Here is a 6,000-nt window from a genome sequence, read left to right as displayed (position 1 = left end):
AAAACTCCATCAGGAATTGTATTTACTTAAGATACAATAGGCAATATGAAAGCTTAGTTTTGTGATATTCTAGACTTGAAATAATACAAAATAAGAAACATTATATGTTCTATTTTTTATTTATTTATTTTCTTTATTTCCCTCAAAAAATGAGGAGTACGCTACAATATAATATAAAGAAAAACACTCTGATAACACTCACAAATCAAAACCTATCAAATATTGATCAAATACTTAAAAAAAGATACAAAAACACTTGCTAAATAGATTAGCCTATAAATCATGAAGAGCCAGAACTGTTACTAAAAAACAGAAATGAATTGTGGCCTAAAAGGTTAATTTTCGCCTTATCTTCAGATGTTTTATATTTTTTCTTTATAAAGACTACAGGATCCTTCACATTAAGCTTTAAAACAATTTCATTGTTACTAAAAGAAAAAGGGAAACCAAGTAAACATTTACAAAATTTAAAATAAGAAACTTTAATGGGTGAAGATCAGAAAGCTCATTTAAGACTGCAATATGCCCATGGTGCACTTATAATCTCTCTAAAATGCTTTAAACAGAAGGAATTGTAAAAACAATTGTTCTGATCAGAAAGAAAAATATTAACATAATTCTCTAAACTTGGAACTTTTTAAGACAACTTCTTAGCAAAGCAAATCAAAAGAATTCAGCTAAAAGGTGGTAAAATATAGGACAAATCTAATTGGTCTAAATAATCAAGGCCTATAAACACAACTGCCTTCTAATCTCAAATCTTTGTGTTTCTGATTCTTAGCAGCAGCTTTGTAATGGAAAAACTCAGTTCTATTAGCCTACTAGATATGGTCTAGATGGTTCTGGAGACATTTACATTTTATTTTCTCTAGAGATATATTTAGTGCATAAGTGGATATGCACTATGTTACAAATCTAATGATCACCCAATTTGCATGACCACTAGAATTCAAAGGCCAGAGAAAATTCGATCCTTGAATCTAGTGATACATTTGATCTTGATTGCCATCATAAAAAAGTCATGGGCCTTACTTATTGTTAGGCATAGGCCTACCAAAAACTATAGTAAATGCTAGATATACCCAGTGTCTGACCTAAGCTATCCAAAATCAAAGTCTTGACAATTGTGCATGCATTATCCGTAAGAGAAAAATTGCTCCCCCATCAGACAGAGCAAAAGAATGTCCAGTACTTTAATTTGCAGTAGTAGCAAAGTGATCAAGAGCTACATGGAAGCTGTTTCCCATCTGATGGTTGATTTCTGTTTCTTCCCTTACTACTGAGTTGCTGTTTAGTAGGGATTTGAGCTTCAAAGAACAAATGATAAAAACAGCTTTCGGAGTCGGACTGAGTATTCAAAATTAACCCTGCATCCGGATGCAGCATTCTTTGTGAAATAAAGATTTCGGACACGGTCGTAATCTTTAGCGTTCGAGGTTGTAATCCGGGCAACCTCTGACGTCATATGCGTAGTGAGAAGTAATCGAACAAGTAAAAGAAAACGGGGTTCACTGTTCCATGATGGGTGTGTTCCAGCTGACGGTTTTTCAGTAACTGCAGTAACTGCGCGGTAACTGCCCATTTCTAACTGCGGTAGAGCCAGTGGGAACGGCACAGTAAGCTGACTAGCAGTAGCGTCATTTTCGAATTAAACGCACTTGTTTAAATTTAAGGGACAGTTTAATGCTGATTAGTATAATATTTTTATTCCTTCTGTTTCAGAGCATTTAGAGAGGTTCTAAGCCAACCATGGGCATTTGGCTGTCACAAATGATTTTGCTCAAATGAGCTGGTGAAAAATAAATAGATCATATACTTTTTCTCTTTTTTTATTATTTGAAGACTAGAATATCACATAACTAATCATTCAAATAGCTTGATTGTATCTTAAGCATATACAATCCCTGATGGAGTTTTGTTGATACCTGTCTTAAATTGATTTGTCTAAATAAAATGGGCCTATAGCATTTACAGGATAGTAGTGGGACAACTATAGCAAATTTTGTTTTTCAATTTTCTACTTTTTTAAAAATAATTATTGTTGTCTGGTCAAATTTGTGTTCCTTGCTAAGTGGTAGGCTCTCTGGGCTGGAATGCTTTGTCCAAGGGGTACAGGTTTAATTCCTGGCATTGTCAGTTTATTTTGTTTTGGATAGGGGTTGGTGATATGACTAACCTCAGCTAGAATTGGCCTAACTTTAAATGAGTACAGATGGAAATCTAGGGACAGTAAGAAGGAAGGGCATGCAAGAGCATAGGCTGGCTGGTCCCTAGCTTCCTATTGCACTACCTGGCTAAAGGACCACCAGGTCCTTTACTGGCCTACTGACTTAGCCATAGAAACTTTCTTTCAAACCCATTAAATATAAGTAAAAATGAAGAATACCAGTATGATGGTCCTTCTATTTCCCTGAAATGTGGATGTATGGACAAGAGTGTGGGTCATGAGAGATAGCTTGTGAATATAATTGGGGTGAATGTTCTGCAAGATTAAAAAAAATTATGACTGTTGCTCAGGTTGGCAACTGAACACAGAAGTATAATTTTGTTATTTGTTTTTCTTTGTGACTATCATGCTTATTTAATGTCCAGTATTTTAAAGTTAATCTTCTTTAATTTGTCTTTAATTGCCATGGCCCTAGGGCTTAAATACAATAAAACCTACTTATATCCATTGATTTTCTTAAACAGATAGTAGCTCCATGTTTCCTAGCTTCAGTAAATTTAAATGTAATTGTGAGACCAGGGATTACAAAGTAGGTGAAAACTTGCAAATGAACCTCTGGTATCAATAAAAATTTGTAAGAAATGAATATCAATTTAAAGATTAAAAAAAACTGTTAGAAAATAAAGAAGACAAATGAAAAAACAAAAGTACCCCTTTGCAACCATTTAATGAATTGTCACAAATATAGGTCACCCTTAAGATTGAAATGAACAAAGCTTCAATTATGAATCCATTTTCCTTTAAACAGACTGAAGGGGCAAACCTCCAAGCTTTGACAAATTCAATCTCACTTTTGGGCATTCTCATCTTTCCTTTTCAACGGAAACTTTCTTTGGATGTTTCCCATCCAACTAAAAACAACATGGACGGCATCAGGTACAAGTGACCTTCTACTTAGCCTACATACCAAAGGGAAAAGCATGCATCTCTATACTATAATTTACCTCCAACCTGCCTAATGTGCAAATATATAGCCAAAATTATGTAGTTCCAATGTTTTCTGTCACCTGTTACCTTTTCCCCCATTCTTGCTTTGTTTACAGTTGCTTCAATTAACAGGGAGTTAAAGGTTGAGGGATAGATTGGCAGAATCAATGGGAAACATGTAACTTCTGCTATAAATATTTTTGAAGGTCATCAAAGATCAAGGCCCTCTAGAGCAAGAATGAGTAGAGATGTGTACTTTGAAATACCTTCCCAGGACATACTTTAGCCTGAAGACCCATCCCTGAAAGTTTCATTTTCCTAACCTAACCCATTTCAGTGATAGCAAGAAGTCAATCAACTAGAATTTTACTGGATAAAATTACCATCCTTTGGAATAGACTCTGAATAGTCTACCCTAGCCTACTTCTTCAATAGGATTAAAGACAGTCTCAGAATAATGATTTGGCAGCCCATAAATCCTCAACTTATCTGTAATACTTCACCTAGGCCTGTTTACAGAGCCTAAAAGGAGTTAATGCTTAAAATGCTACCATGTGGCAATTTAATGGAGCCTCAATGTTACCTGGAAGAAGTCAATGCTTAGAATGATACCAAATGGCAATTTAAGGTAATAATTTTGCCTGGATGTGCCAGAAAACATTGAATTAAATAATAAGTTTTTCATTGATTTAACCTACTTGCTAATAGATAGCCTACTACTCAGGGTGTCCTTTAATGTTGATCCCAAAATATGGTGATTTACTAACCTGGCTCAGATCCCTCTTTCTTTTGCAAAATCACTGTCCCACCTTCTTCCAATCAAATAACTTCATATTCCATTACTTCATTCTTGTCCATATTTATTTTTTGTTGAATGAGATTTTTATTGAAGAAGGTGAATTATGTACTTACTGCGCTAACCATTCTTTTGAGCACGGTAAGAAAATCACTTACTGCGGTTACTGCCGGCAGTAACTATTCTCGTTCCCAGTGGGTTGGGCAGTAACCATTTTCCCGCTAGGAACGGAAATAGTAACCATTCGGTTACTACAGTAAGTCCCTGGAACACACCCAATATCTTCTGACTCACCAAAGGATTTGTCTGTAGTAGAATAGAAGAAACAGAAAAACTGTTTGCAGTAGTTTTATGGGAGAAGCCCTTTGACAATTTTATGACAGCTAAGACCCTGATGTTTTATGCCAGCTAAATACGGGGTAAAATTCTAAACCACTCTACTTTTTGATATCTGGGAAAGTAGTTAGTTAAAAAAACGAAACTTTCAGAAATCAACCTACAGACCATTAGGCCTATGCCTTGTAGAGAAAAATTGTACCTACCTCGGTAAAATTCTAGTTAATTGACTTCTTGCTATCTCTGAAAGGGCTTAAGTTAGGAAAATAAAACTTTCAGGGATGGAGCTACAGACTAAAGAATGTCCCAGAAAGGTATTTTGGAGCAACTGCCTCCACTCCTTCTCCCGCTAGAGGGCCCTGACCTTTGATGACCTTTAAATATATGTGTGTAATAAAAGTGAAACCTTGCATAATAGAAATTCTGCTTAATTGAAGTAGGCCTACAGCAGAATTGTTTTTAGCTTCATAACTTTGCTCAATTCCATTTTATAAGGTTTTAAAGATATGCAAATACACTTCCTAAATTTTGAAATAAAAACATTGATATGGCTCAAAATTCTACTCAAATGACAGGAATTGCATTTTGAGAACTAAAGGCAGAGAAAAAGCAACTAGGAACTGAAAATTAAGGTAAAATGCTGTTTTATCAAAATTTCAATAGGTATAGACCTGTCATTTAGATAAATTTCAAGACTCCCCCTCTAGAGGGAGAAGTAGTAGAGGTTGGTACTTTAAAATACCTTCCTGGGACATGCTTTAGTCTGTAGTCCCTGAAAGTTTCATTTTCCCAACCTAAACTCTTTCTGAGATAGCAAGAAGTCAATTAACTAGAATTTTACCCCTACCTCCAGTACTTCTCCATTTATAAGGCACTAATCTTTGGTGCTCTTTAAAAATTCTGTTTTAAAAAAGACCTTGCAAAACAGGCCTAGATCTTCTGATGTTATGAAGTAAAGCTAGCCTACAAAGAAGTATTTTCGGCTTCATATCTTTGCTCAATTTTTTCATTTTCAGCTCAATTCTAATTTATGAGGTTTCAAAGATCTGAACATATATTTCCTAAAATTAGGAAAATCCCTTTGATATAGGTTAAAATCTTACTAAAATAACAGGAATTGCATTTTTAGAACTAAAACCAGAGAAAAAGAGACTGAACACAAAAAAATTAAGGTATAGTGGTGTATTGTTAAAATTCCAATAGGTCAAGTAGGCAAGTTTCTAAAACACAGAAATCAGAAAATGGGTAAAATAGTAGCCTAGATTGGTAATACCTTTCTGGAATACCTTTTTTTCTGAGCCTTGGTTTCATTACTGAAGGTTCCTTGGATATGAACCCTATCAGCCTACTTGGCCAGATGTTCTGATTAAAAATTCTCATTCCTACAGGTCTACATAGACAACAGGCTCCTAATCTTGAATGTTAGGGTAAGCAAAATTTGACTATTAAAGTCATTGGTCCTTTAATAAACAACAAATGTTGTCATACAAGTTAAATTTTGCCTAACATTTAACTTGTATAATGGGAAATTAGGCCAAATACAACAGCTTTGGTTGTTTGCCCAGTTTTTCCTACTGAAACCAATTAATGAAGCCTTATGATAAGGTTTTAAAAGTTAATTTCAGTATCCTACAATCTCAACATTGTAGCTTATTTCTCTGTAACTTACTTCTTTAATGTCACCAACATAGTAACAGCAGAGTTTTGCTTCTTT

General features: G+C 34.7%; 1 protein-coding gene across 1 annotated transcript in view; it reads left to right on the top strand.

The window, feature by feature from the left end:
• The first annotated feature begins 4,205 nt into the window (after positions 1 to 4,205).
• The window catches only part of LOC136027280 (putative sodium-coupled neutral amino acid transporter 10), a 55,204-nt gene continuing 53,409 nt past the window's right edge, over positions 4,206 to 6,000 (top strand). The window contains exon 1 of the mRNA XM_065704368.1: positions 4,206 to 4,369. The gene's annotated coding sequence lies outside the window, so the exon portion shown is untranslated. The remainder of the gene's footprint in view (positions 4,370 to 6,000) is intronic.

This window comes from Artemia franciscana, chromosome 5 (genome assembly GCF_032884065.1).
Source record: "Artemia franciscana chromosome 5, ASM3288406v1, whole genome shotgun sequence".
NCBI classification, from domain to species: Eukaryota; Metazoa; Arthropoda; class Branchiopoda; order Anostraca; family Artemiidae; genus Artemia; species Artemia franciscana.
This window is presented reverse-complemented; position numbering and strand designations above follow the sequence as displayed.